Source organism: Toxotes jaculatrix, chromosome 9, assembly GCF_017976425.1.
Source record: "Toxotes jaculatrix isolate fToxJac2 chromosome 9, fToxJac2.pri, whole genome shotgun sequence".
NCBI classification, from domain to species: domain Eukaryota; kingdom Metazoa; phylum Chordata; class Actinopteri; family Toxotidae; genus Toxotes; species Toxotes jaculatrix.
Genome location: NC_054402.1, coordinates 17,732,692 through 17,746,520, shown reverse-complemented (window position 1 = coordinate 17,746,520; position 13,829 = coordinate 17,732,692).

The following is a 13,829-nucleotide window of genomic DNA, read 5'->3' as shown; positions in this document are numbered from 1 at the left end:
ACTGTGCTTATCTGTTTGAACATAAGCAAACGTTAGCAATTCTGGGTAACTAGATTACCACATACAGCAGAAATCGTGCTGTTTTGAAGGCCAAGGAGCCTTTCACACAACCCTGTTATATTGTGGGCTACAGGTTACATTAAAGCCCCACAGGTTACATTCACAACATTCTTGTTGTGGATGATACGACTACCAGAGTCTAACTTTAGCTGTTCTGTCCTGCCGTGTTGGTTTTGGAGAAGTTTAAACTCCAGCCAAATTCCTTTCCTGAGCTAGGGTAATGCTTACCACACAAGTCTTTTTTTTTTTTTTTTTTTTTTTGTTCTTGTCTTGTTTTCTTCTTTGTTTCTTGCTTTATAATTTGAATTAGAGTGAGTAACCTGGCAGATCCAATTAGTTGGGGACTTGTCTTGTTTGGCTTATTTTATTTCTAATATTTTTATTTCTAATATTTATATTTTCAATACAATATCATGTCTCATGTCCTTTGTATCATGTCACAATATCGTGTATATATTTTTTTAATTACAAAGAATTATAATTTTATGTGACACTATTATCAGTGTAAACTGCATACTGTTTGAGAATGAAAACCCATAGCCAGTCATAGCAATAGTAATTAAGGGGTCAGCAAGAATCACATTTGTTCAGGGAGCAAATCAGACTGTATAACGATTATAATATAGACTATATATACACTATATCACTATATTCTATAAAGATATATTTATACACAGTCAATGGAGCAAATTAGAACAGTAAAAAAAAGGTATCACCAGTAAAACATATTATTTTGAGTGGAATAGTTCATGTAGGGCCTTGGCTTACCTTTATATTTATTGTCAGTTAATTGTTGTGGCTACCAGTTATAAGAGGCGTTTGTAGAGGAATGATGTGGGAATTTTAAGAGGAGATGGGAAAAGGTGTTAGTGATCAAGAGTAAGAAGAAAAGTGGGCAGTAAAGACAGAAAAGGAGAACAATCTCTCCTTTTCACTTCTTGTGAAGTCCTCATAAATGGATCAGGACTGGTTTCCTGACATCCTCCTGAATCTTCCCCGTGATGTTCCCAGAAATTCTGTGAGTGACAGCTGGGCTGGTGGTGAGCTCTGGGACTGAGGGCTAACTGATCCAATTTAGTGAGTGTACGTGTCTCTGTAGATCTAGAGGATGTGTGTGGGTGTGTGGGTGGGGTGGGGTAAACCCTTTCGTTCTCAAGACTGCTCTAAAGTTTTTACACATGGTGGCTTTATCTCCCACACGTAGGCAGCATAGACACTGATGTGTGCACTGGCTCATGTACACACACACGCACACACATCCAGCACACTTGCAGCTGTGTTCCAGATGGGTCAGCAGTCCTCAAGTGAATCATACAATCTCAGTGACTTAACCGTTGCACAAAGCCGGTAGCAAGCAGCACATTTTCCATATTACCACCTCCTCCCTACTTCTGCATCAACTCCCACCCCAGTCTGTATTTTAGTTTCCTTCTGCACGTTTGCTCCCCTCTATCTGCTCGATTGTTTTACTTTCTCCATCCGCCTCCATGTATTGTCTGCTCTGGTTTCTATTATACTGTCCTATGTGGTTTACTCCATCTCACTGTGTCTCTGATTGTGTGTCTCTCTCCAGCGATGTGTCATCCTTTTTTTTCCCCTTTTTTAAAATGTTTTCCCTTTCAGAGGAAGAGTTTTGACATTTTGTTTTCTTGTGCAGAGTTAGATGAGAAGATGGATACCACTCTCATGTCTGTGCTCTAATTATGAAAGTCAAGCCACTTAGCATAGCTTAGCACAAAGACTGGAAACGGTGGAAACAAACTCTGCCTACCGACATCTCTGAGGTTCACAGATTAACTTGTTATATCTTGTTTGTTCAAAGTGTAAAAACAACAATTTGTGGTTTAACTGGGAATCATGAGTGGGACTGTTTCTTGGCTGTATTCAGTGACTACTCGGTGTCTTCACTGGAGCCAGCCAACCCTCACAATGACGACGCAAATCCAGGAAATTACTACACTCAGCCAAATAATAGTCCTGTACATGACTCAGCATATTACCACAAATTGTTGCTTTTTTCTTTCTTTTTTTTCTTTTGTGTTTTTTTTTTTTTTTTTTTATCAAAAAAAAAAAAAAAACAACTAACCATCACCTGGCCACAGCTTCATGTTAACTGGACAGATCTTCTCATCTAACTCTAGGTGAGAAAGCCAACAAGCCATTTTCCCAGAATGTCAAGCTATTCCTTTAATTCACGTATCGGCAGAGTGTCTGTGTTTGTGAGAGAAAGAAAGAGAGAGAGGGTGAAAGGGAAGTATGGTACTTCCACATGCGTATTTCCTAACAGTAAGAAATCCAGGTTACTGTGTATAATTTTTGGGAAGACTGAATAGCCTCATACCCACATGTTTAGACTACAGAATGCAGAGCAGTGTGCGTGCATGTGTGGTGTGTGAGACATGTTGATCCTTACTTAACAGGAACTGAGTCAAACTTTTTTTTTTCTTTTTTTCAACACAATCTTTTCCTGCTGTGTACCCTCCCATGCAGCGGGTGTATGAAAGCAACAGGCCAGGAGGTGGAGCTAAAGTCTTCATATCGCTCTATTAGGAGCATGAATTAGTTAAGTGATATAATTAATAAAATGAATGTGATAGCTGGTGGCTCCCTGTGGAGAAACTGTCTCTTGTTTTCAAGTGGCGGTCACAGATCAGGGGCAGATACAGAATAACACCTCCAGGGAGCTGGTAGGGATTCAGATGCTTCCTCAAGGACACTTCAGCAGGGGGTGTGTTTATCCTCCGAAGGTCATGAACTGTGGATGGAGGACGACTTGTTGTTCATTACACCACCCTGCTGCCTACACTTCCTGGACATTATGTGATAAAAAGCTGATTTATCCTCTGTTTTTTCTCTCTACTGTTCTATTCCTTCTCCTATTCCCCCTCTTCTCTCCTCTTCTCCTGCTCTCTTCTCCTCTCCCCTTCTCATACCACTCTGCCCTTTTGCCAGGAAATGAGGTGATTGACTTCATTTCGAACCCTGTCGCAACACAAAGGCAACTGCTGTACACATGCTTCCTGTGGAGAATGTACAGGGGATAAAGTTTGCCCTCCGTGTGAGTCAGTCGTCCTACAACCCACACACAAACACACAAGCGGACATATATGTGTACTTAAAAAGAGAGAAAAACACATGTGCACACAAGCACAAACCTTTCATCTTTACCTCCGTTACTACATAGTTGATCTCTGACATTTTGCATTGCATAACAGTTGCAGTTGCCATGCAAGCACAAACACATACAGGACAATGTACAGAACAATGCTTGCGTGTGTGTTTGTCGGTACCCTATGGTGCGTGCACAGAGACAGAGGGGAAGCAATAAATGAATACTCGTCCTGGCAACAAGCTGTTTTCCTGTCAACATAGCTGTATCTGTGAGTGAGTGTGTGTGTGTGTTTGTCTGTGTGTGTATGTGCACGACCACTCTGCCAAACTGTTTTTCCAGTCAGGAAATGGTGGAGTGCCATTCTTTCTATCATCCTCCACAACCACTCCTTCAGTCAATATAGCTGAAATCTTAGTGCTAGCCAAGGGCCCTCCAACTCTTTCTCTCATTGTTTTTTTTTTCTGTTTCTCTCTCTAATCCTCTGATGTCTTTGTGTGCTTGTCATTGGGAGTGATGGATGGTCAGTGAGGGAGGAGGACAAGGAAACATAATATGACAGGATAAGTGGAAGAAAGGAGTATCACACATCAGTAGGAGAGGAGACGGTAACAGACGGAGAGAGACTGGAAACAGGAAAAGAAAGAGCAGAGGACTAACAGAGTTTTTGGAGACATCTTTTTACATGATTAGTGAGGGGGAGTGAGAATGAGATGTTGTGTACCCAAGGTCAAAGACGCAAGAAATTACAGTTTGTAGCAGTGTACAAAAGCAATGACCAAACTGCTACTTAAGTTTTAAGCCCCACTAATGGACCCTAGAGCGATATGAAAGTTACAAACAGAACAAACAATATGCTGATGATTTTTGCCTTGATTGTGGGTTAAGAGAAAAGGAAGTAGGGTCATTAAAAACAACTTATTCTCCTTGGGAGTTTAATGTGCTAAGTAAAGTTGACTGTAATCTGCTCCGTTGAGTATGAGTTCACATTTTGGCCTGAGTTTTGCACAAGAGAAAAGCACATGAAGAGTCCAAGTATAACTTGATGTGAGCACTTGATGAGAAGACAGGGGCGTCATCAGAGTGTAAGTCCATTGTAAATCTGACGATTATCGGTCCATTAGTCTCTTAGATGACATACCACAGATCAAATTATTGATCAACACAGATGAAAGGTCAGTAGGTCCTCAAAATCATTAGGAATCAGTCTTTGGGGACCATAGACACTGTATGTATTTCATGGCAGTCTGGCTAGTAGTCTTTGAGATATCTTGCTCTGGAACAAAGTTTTGGGCAGATGGACCGAACGATTGACACCGAAACCCATATGCTCACAGCTAACAATCACACTGATCTATATTAAGATTATGAGGAACATCACGTTCGAGGAAGAGAAAAAAAAATGGCAGATAAGGTTAAAGTCATTGAGTAAAATGTGGCTGATTACACAGTTAAACACATGTTCAACATCCTGTCGAATGGCACCATTTATACCATTTTTAGAGATGCAAGCAAAGCAGCCATTGCCACTTCCTGAACAGAAAGAGATCTTCTACGTCCTCTTTTCTGTTTGTTTCCTAGGACCTCAAGTTTCTGTGGCTAAGACTTGCACGCCAGTGGCGATGCTGGCTGGTCACCATGGCAATGATGGCAACTCCTTCGTCAAGGTTATTCCCTGGTCAACAGTATTAGCAATGTCTGAGGCACAATGGTGCTGCCTCAGTCAGTGTTAATGTCCACTCATTTGCTTTTAACAAAGAAATTCATAGTTGCATTTTACCCACTGAGCTGAGGCTGTTGTGCAGAGAGACTAAGTGCAGCAACAGAAGACGCCTGATTACCAAAATAATCTAATAATACAAACAGTATATTATCTCATGCTTATTGTATTCCTATAACCTGCGCCTGATAATGTAAACCAGGAGAGACATGGGGAGATTTTTTTTATAGTTTAGTAGAGGGGAGAAGGCATATAGCTCAACAATAAATATAACAATAATAAATTGTTAAATAATATAGTTTAGGAACATTAAAATATGTTTATCACCAGTTAAAATGATTGTGTTATATTAAAGTAGCTTATCATTGCGAGCTTATATAACATGAGCCACAACCAAACTCAGGACCAAATCGAGGCCGGAGAATGAAAACCAAAACTCCCCCCTTACCCCTCTCTGAGCCAACACACACAAACACTCACTGGTCACATGCACACAAGAGCCCTGTATTCAGCACTGCCAGCAAAACTACAGTAGGACAGTCAGTCATCTGCTCCTAAACTGATTAGAATAAGAGAGAGACAGCGAGGCGGATTCCTGAGGCTTGAGTGAGCGAAACAGAGTGCAGAGTCTGACGGAGAAAGGAAAATAGCAGATCCCAGCACTCGCTGACAGAGTGTTACGTGCACATCACACACATGGGTCAAAGGTAAGCTCGGGATATCAGCTGAAGAGGGAGAAAGGAAAGGTAACACGTAGGCTCTTGTAAACAGAAATTTAAAGGAAACATTAACTACCCTCTGAACAAGAATGGAAACAGGACCTTGGGATTCAAAGCACACAGAGCAACACAGAAACCACACAAAGACTGATCACTGGTGTAAAAAGGAACAAATTATTGGTAGAATAACAGGGTTAGATATGAAGGTGTGGGAGATAATAATACTGACATTTAACTGAACAAGGGGGGAGGGGTCTTTTCTTCCAATGTGAAGCAGAAGATTTAGAGGAGGACGAGGGAGGTATCTGTGGCATTCAACCCCTCCAGACCTGCTGGGCTGGTTTCTGGGTCATTAAAATTCCTCTTCTCCTCTCCTTCTCCTTCTTCTCTCCTCACTTCTCCTCTCTGAAGCCACAGTTTCTGCCCCAAGCGACATGTTGGCTCATGTCCACCTGCTCGGCTTCTCCTCCTCTCCTCTCTACCTTCACTCTCTCCCTCTGTTATCTCCCTGCCGCAGAGCACACTGCTTTCTCTGTGAGTCAGGAAGACGAATTTCTCTAGAAATCTTCTCCCGGCGTCTAACTGCGCTGCCTTGTGTTTCTCTCTGTGTCACCCTTCCTCCCTTCTTTCTTTTCCACATCCAGATGCGATCACACTAAATCCTCTTTGACCGCACAGATCTAGACAGTCACCCCTCATCTTTGTCTCCCTTCAGTCCATTCCAACTACGTTTTTTTTTTTAACTCACCTTCCTCTCTTCTGTGTCTGCTTGCTCTCTCTCCAGTGAAGCGTGTAAGGCGGTATTTTCTGGAGTGTCACTTCTGTTCACATCTGAGATGATGAAGCAAACAAAGTAAACGTCAAACCTGCCCAGACTCCTTACCACTTGTTTAAGTAGCCCCTGCCAACAACAACAACAACCACAACAAAAACAGCCATGACCTGACTAAAATATGTGCAGGCAACCTGAGCTTCCAAGCATTACCAAATGTCACCTACTACTGTACTACTGAAACAGCTACGGCTCTGCTAGAGAAGCTATTACATGTTGAAATAAGTTGGCAGATATCAGTACCTTATTGTGTATGTTGACTTAGGATTTCCATCAATCTGTCTACACAACACATCAGCTATTTATCTGTATCAATACAGTGGCCAAGCCCATAAAACAAAGAACGCTTTGAGAACCATAAATCATAAAGGCTACAAAGAAGAATACATCAGTGTCTGTACATAACATGACCTGGTTACCTCCACTTATTAAACTCTGGATTAACAGAATACGTGTCCTATAATACACGTTTACTTCTGACTACAAGCAAGATGTTTGATGCATCAACATGACAAAACAAACAAGATCAGCTGGTCTGTTCTTACTTGTGATGTTTTAAAACTGGCCCTTCAAAGAACGCTTTGGTATATTTTAGCCTGGGTTATATTTTAACTTTGTGTTTCTATAGTGGAGATGGTGAGTGTTAAGTTAACATGACCCACAGAGTTCATTGGCCACATTTATGGGAAACACGTCAGGTTGAAATACAAGTTTCCTTTAAACCCTGAAACACTTGACAGATAGGAAGGACTACTGGACTGCTCGGATATTTGGAGAATTTTTATTTACCCCATCTGTGACTAAAAACAAACTGGCGCCACTATCAGATTTGCACAGTTTGCGGTGAACGGTTAACACTTTTTGTTCGTTTGTTACGTCATCCTTGGTGGCTAGCATTACCCAGAAGATGTTTCAGCAGTCCATAGATGTGTTATTCGCTCAATTTAGAGGGAAACTTTAAATTTATGAATAAAATGACAGTAATTTTGTCATTTGCATCATGGGAAATGCAGGGTCCATAGTCGGGATATTGTGGCCTCTGCTGCTGTCTCCTTCAAGTTCTCTCTAATATATTGGATGCTTAAATAATGTTGGTAAAACAATATGTGTACTATGTGATTTAGTTAAGTCAGAAGATTCAGGAAATCTTTATTGTGCAAAATGACAAATAAATTTGTCATAGATGTGAATCATCAATTTGTATTTATTTGTATGCCAGTCTATAACTGCAATGCTTATTAATACACTGCTAACAACAGTATCAATCACCAAAACTTTCCGTGACTGCTAAAGAGACTAAACTTCCCTGTGTGTGTGACTGTGTAATCGTAAAAATTGCCCACAGCTCTTCACAGATTCACAGGAGGATCTGAAGAAACATTGATGACTGACAGGCTTTAGAGAAATAACCCAAGACCTGCTGACCCACAGCCCACATGAACACACGCACACACACAAGCTCACACTCCCTCTAGGGCTAATCTCCTATACTGCCCCCCCCCCCCCCCCAAGAGCCAGAGTTTGCCTTTGATCAACATACATTGTCAAGCACACTGGGTGACCTGTATGTGTGTGTGTGAGGAAGAGAGACTGAACTCTGGTGGGGGTAGGAGGGCCTAACCTGAAGTGCCGGATATTGTTGCGCTACTTCCTGCCCTCTAAGCCCTGACCCGGGGAACCACGGCCAAAGAGCCTTTTGTTTAGCTGACCCTCAACCTCTCCTCTGCCCCTCCCTGTCTCCCTTTCCTCCTCTTTCTTTCTTCTCAACCTTTTTTCCCTCTCTCCTTGAACCTCAAACATACACTAATGCCAAACTCTTGGAATTGATCATCAAAGAGACCACCAGAGCACAAACACACACACATAGTCTCTCTCTTTCTCCCTCTCTCACACACACATGCATTCCTGTTATGTTGCCATAGCAGCAGAGATCCTTGATACCATGCTTTGAACCTGTGTGCGAGTAGGTCATTCTCACCTTTAGGGGTCCACTCAGACAGATCGGATGTGACACTGAAATGGTTCCTTCTAAAGGTTAATGTATGGTTAGAAGCCTAAAAAGTCAAAGGAAAGATAACACACATTATACACACTGACATGTTAGTTAAGAAGGAGATGAATTAACTGGTCGATGATCAACACAGAGTGAAAATCACATGGATTCAGCCACTCAAGTGACACAGTCGTAGACTTTGGTTTAACCTGGGATAGTTACAGCTCTGTTAGAGTAACATAAATTCACATACTTATAAACTGAGGCTCCTTTAATGCAGCTTACACACATCTGAAGCTCTTTACTGAAATGCATCTGTCATAAATGTTTGTACCAAGCTAGAGAAAAAGTCAAATCAACGCCTCTAAAAACAAAGATGAAAGTTGCGGTGATTTCACCCTCCACTGCATCCCAAGCATTAGGCCCACATCCCAACAGAAAATGAAGCACTAATACACACGCTACAACACATTGTACCACTTTTACACCAAGCTGTAAAAGTGTGGGCACATAGCTCATTGCAGCAAAGTTAATGCCTGGAGTCTGTTGCACTGGCACATGTATGGACAACACATGCACCAATGTGTGCTCAAAACCAATCACACACACACACACACACTCTAAAACTAGTTGGTATTTTAGGATTCCACTCAGTCAACTTAAACTAGCATGCTTGACATAGCTCTACTAATTATTTCAGGTTACATGCTGTTGTCAGAAAGAAAGACAAATTTACAGGTAGCCTGACTGGTTAGATTACAAGGAGAATGATGTCTCTGTGTTTTGTTCTTCAGAGTGTGTCTACCTGTGTGTATGTGTGTGTGTGTGTCTGTGTGTAACAAAAGCTGAGACAGTGTACAGAGTGATCCCGAGTTGTGTTGAAAGAAGATGTGATAGAAAGATGATAGATGTGAGACGTTCCTGGTGGCACTTTATATTCCAGCAGGGAAGCAGAGAGCCTCGTAATGGGTCAGCGCCAGCACAGAGTGTTCCCTCCAGCAGTTTGTGCCATTAACATCCCATTAAACTGTTTTAGATACCTGCTTACATCATCTCAGTGCATTTTTTCCAGTTCGTCGCCCCAAAAGTAGATTTTGCTACACACCAAAATGCACTAACAGACTTTCCTGTTTTGTCTCGCGTATGTGCAATTGTAACACAACACACAAAGAGAAGACACAAAACCATTTCAACTATTTTAGTCACAGATTATCTCAAATGCCTCCGGGTGGGTTCACATATTAAAGCTGCCCTACAAAAGCTTTTTTTTTTTCTTTTTGCCTTCTTTCATAACTTGTGGGAAAGTGTGAAGCCACATTTTTAAATAAATTGGGGGAGAGAGAGCGTGATAGAGAGTTGTGTTTAGTGTATATCAGGTCTGTGTGGATAGGCTGCAGCTGGTGATGCTACCTATCTATTTTAAAGGCTTGTTTGCCTTTTAAAGTCAGCAGTTCAGACTGTTTGAGAGTGTGCATTTGAACAGGTGTTGGGGTTTTTCATTGTCCCAGTGACTGAAAAATGTGTGGTTTAGATGGGAAACAACCAGTGTAAGGAAAGTATTTACTGCATGTTTTTAATGTTCTACTAAAGCGTAGTGCTTTTATCTTAATGCCACTATGACTTTTTCACACCTCTTCTATTCTTGTTGGTATTACATGCATTTTTTTTTTCATGTGTTGTGTTAAAAGATTGTGGAGAAAAATAGAAACTAAAACTATAGAACTACCTCTCATTTAGCATTATTGCCATTTTCCCAGTATTCATGTGGCTATTTCATACAGCACATGAACTCCTTTATTTGCATGGTGCTTCATCTCTCACAAGCAAACAATTAGTCATAAAAAAGGTCTTGGCACAGCTCAGAGGCGGAATAAGACACACATAGAACCAGTTTTGATCTGAGAGAATCGTACAAGCTGTGTCGCTGACTCACAAAATGAGGCACCTGCTATGGGCGTTGGAAGTTACACATAACTGGAACTTTAGTCATATAAAACAAACAGTGTCAGGTCACTCACGCTGCTTTCTGTCATATCAGTGAACCCTACCACCAGTGGAAGAAATAATCAGATCCTTTACTTCCTCCCAGCGGTATACAAATACTCAATTATAAGTCCTGCATTCAACATTTTACTTGAGTAAAAGTAAATGATTATCAAAAAAAATTAACATGCTCATTATGCACAATTATACAATTTATGAGAAAATGTGTTACTTTCCAACTCTAAACCCAACACAACACACTCACCATAGCTGTATAAAATCCAGAAATTTACCCATTATGATTCACATGAAAGAGACAAAATTACTGGCCCTAATGACAGTAATTATACATTGAGACTTTCATCCTTGTTTACAGCACTCACGGGTTCCACTGCCAGTCCAACACCAATTACCTCAATAAAATGTATTTTTATGTTTCCATGCTGTGGAACTGTTTTGTGTGTAAAACAGGCGTGTCAAGGCTGAAGGCCTGTCACCAGCGTTAACTGATCTGCCTCCAGTAATTGTGCTGTGTGCAGGCATGTGAACTGATAAGATTCGAAGGGTGGGGGCTGAAACACGGCACCTTTATCCTGCCACTTACAAAGACCCACCTAATGCCCTTTCATGCGTTTTGGGGTTGGTGGAACTAGTTTACCGTCCGTTTTATTGAGGACTGAGTGTGGCTGCCATGGGTTTCAAAACACACCTAGATTTGTGCTCCTGCTCCCTGCTGCTCTGACCTTTGACCTCCTTTTCAAGGAGGCAAGTGGACAGAAATTTACCCACAGGGACTGGTGAAGTGTCGGTACATTTTTACTTCAAGGCTGTGAATGATCCTGTATATGTGTAGTAAACACTCCAATAATATGCCCAGCACAGATACAGAAACTCTGTGGTACATAATGTTATTTTTGATCTCCAGAGATATGACTGCAGTATTTCTGCAATGTTTCTTTAAGTTATTACCCATCATAACGGCACTCCTTCCCTGATGTATTAAAGGATCATCACAGAACTTGTTGTTTCATGTGCTGAGATCACTCACTGACTTTTGCGAGACAACAAGCAAGCTGGAGTTGGCAGGCAGGTATCTCTTTTATAGGGCGTCCTCTGAGGCAAGTCAAAACTTGAACAATAGGACTTCGTTATGCATGTCAGCTGAGGAGGAATGCTCAAGATCTGTCGGTATGCAACCAGGCAATTGCTCTCATATACGTCAGCTCTCTAGTGTCCTCAGCTGCAAGCATGTAATTTCCCAATTACTAACCCTCAATGGAACTACTTTGACGGCATCAGTGTTTGTCTGGAAGACGGCTGTGCACATTTCTCTTGATCGCTGACCTCTTGAACCACAGCCTGTGGCCTGTACATGGAAAAATAAATAATTTAAAAGCAGTGCAGAGATCCATCCGTGGTTTGTGGGCTTTATGGTGTAAAGAGGTTTGCATGTAAATAGCTGTGGCACATTAGCACATTTGCCCTTTTGACCTTTGTCATCAAAATTCAGGGGGTTAATGGTGGCAGATGTTAAAAGATACACATGCTTAAACGCTGTTGAGAGGGTTATAAATAGATAATTAATCTCATGAAAAACATATTCAGTTTAGTGTTTCCTCCATTGTGACTCCCTCCGGGATCCTGGGGGGGGGGAAATGAGGGTTTCTTTAATTTCCTGTTATTTCACTTTCCAGAACAATACGAAAAAGTACAAGACTGAATGTTTCATCTATCTGTTATTGCCCCTCTTTACAGAGACAACTCTGCACTAAACCGTAATGGGTTAAATGCCTGATTGAGTATTTAGATGTAGGGGTTCTTATGTAAACCAGTTTCAGAAATCAGTCTATTTCCTGTTGAAAGGGAATAATAGAGTACAGCCTTTGACTGTCACAGCAGGCTTATCTTTAAAGCCACTGATGTGAAGTCACTTAAATATTGTTTTTCGGAAACTGATTGCATAAAATGATAACTCTCGCCACACCAGGCATCTTACATAAAACACAAAAATCCCTGAATCCTTTCTGCTATAATCTGACGTACAAGACCTGCCCATTTGAGGAATCAGCCCTTCAGAAACTAGCCACTGCTTGGTTGAGCTGGCTCATCTGCAAACAGCGAAACTTACACCGGAAGACACTGCAGCACAACAGGTTCCTAAAAACTGCTTCTGGTTAAACAGGGAGGAGAGGGAAGCTGACTCAACGCACAGTCAGTAAATGTTACACTCCCTTATGGAAATGTGACAGATCAGTTGCAAAAGGTGGAGTCAGGCTTCCTAAATGCTTCAGGAAACCAGTAAATATTTGTTAAGTATCTCTATATCTGCTTTTGGTAGAATTATATTTATGTCTCTGCAGGTTTCTGTCATGGCCTTGACTCCAGCTTAACCCTCGTGTCTCCTGTGCTCCCCTCTCTGTGTATGTGTGTTTATTTGTGTGTGCCTGTGTTGTGTTCTTCATCCGCTCTTTCCCAGATCGTTGTCTCAGCCAGTTTGGTATCTCACGCTCAGGCTCCTTAGAATTGTGTATTCTAAGTTTAGCTCTCGTGTACTCTCAGACCTAATCCTTGTCTCCTCAGGATCACCGCATACCTGCCAGCTACCTGCTCGTCTCTCTGCCTGTTCGTTACACTGCCAGACCCGCAAACCAGCTCTGCTTCACCGGTCTTCAGCTTCAACAGCCCCACACCTCGCCTGCCTGCTTCCCCCATGTTCTTCTCCCTGTCTGCCGGTCAGTCATCCTTCCTCACTCACCACTCTGCACTCTCCCTCGACTAAACCCAGCCTCGCCAGCCACTACCTTCCCTCCGCCCTGTGCATTCGCATGCTGCAGTCCTGATTCCCCCTTTCACCTTCATTCCCTGCGACCAAGAAATAAACCTTTTCTTTTTCTCCTGAAACTCATTTGGGTTTGCATTTGGGTTCACCTGTTTATCGCAACAGTTTCATGTTTCATGTGAAACTATCCAGTGTGATAAAATGTCCAAATGTTTCACCTCTTTACAAGAACTGCCAGGAGAGGAGTGATAAAATGAAAGTGAAGCCTCAGACCTCCAGGGGACACAACAGCCCATGTTAACTGAGTGACAGTTTGTTTTTGGTAAGACCCAAGAACCCCACTGACACGAACCCCCCCCCCAGAAAGAAAAGAGACACTACACTACACAACTGTACATATTGTACAAAGATGCTCTGTACATAAGTATGAATATACATTGAACACTCGCTTACATTGTAAATATGTTGCCATGTTTTTATTCCTTTATGTTTACGTTTATTTATGCTTACTTCATGCACCAACAATGCCGCAGCAAATTCCTCTTATGTATAAACATACTTGGCAATAAAACCCCATTCGATTCTAATTGCAGCCACAATCCTTCATTATCATCTATTCTTGTGGACTTGTCCT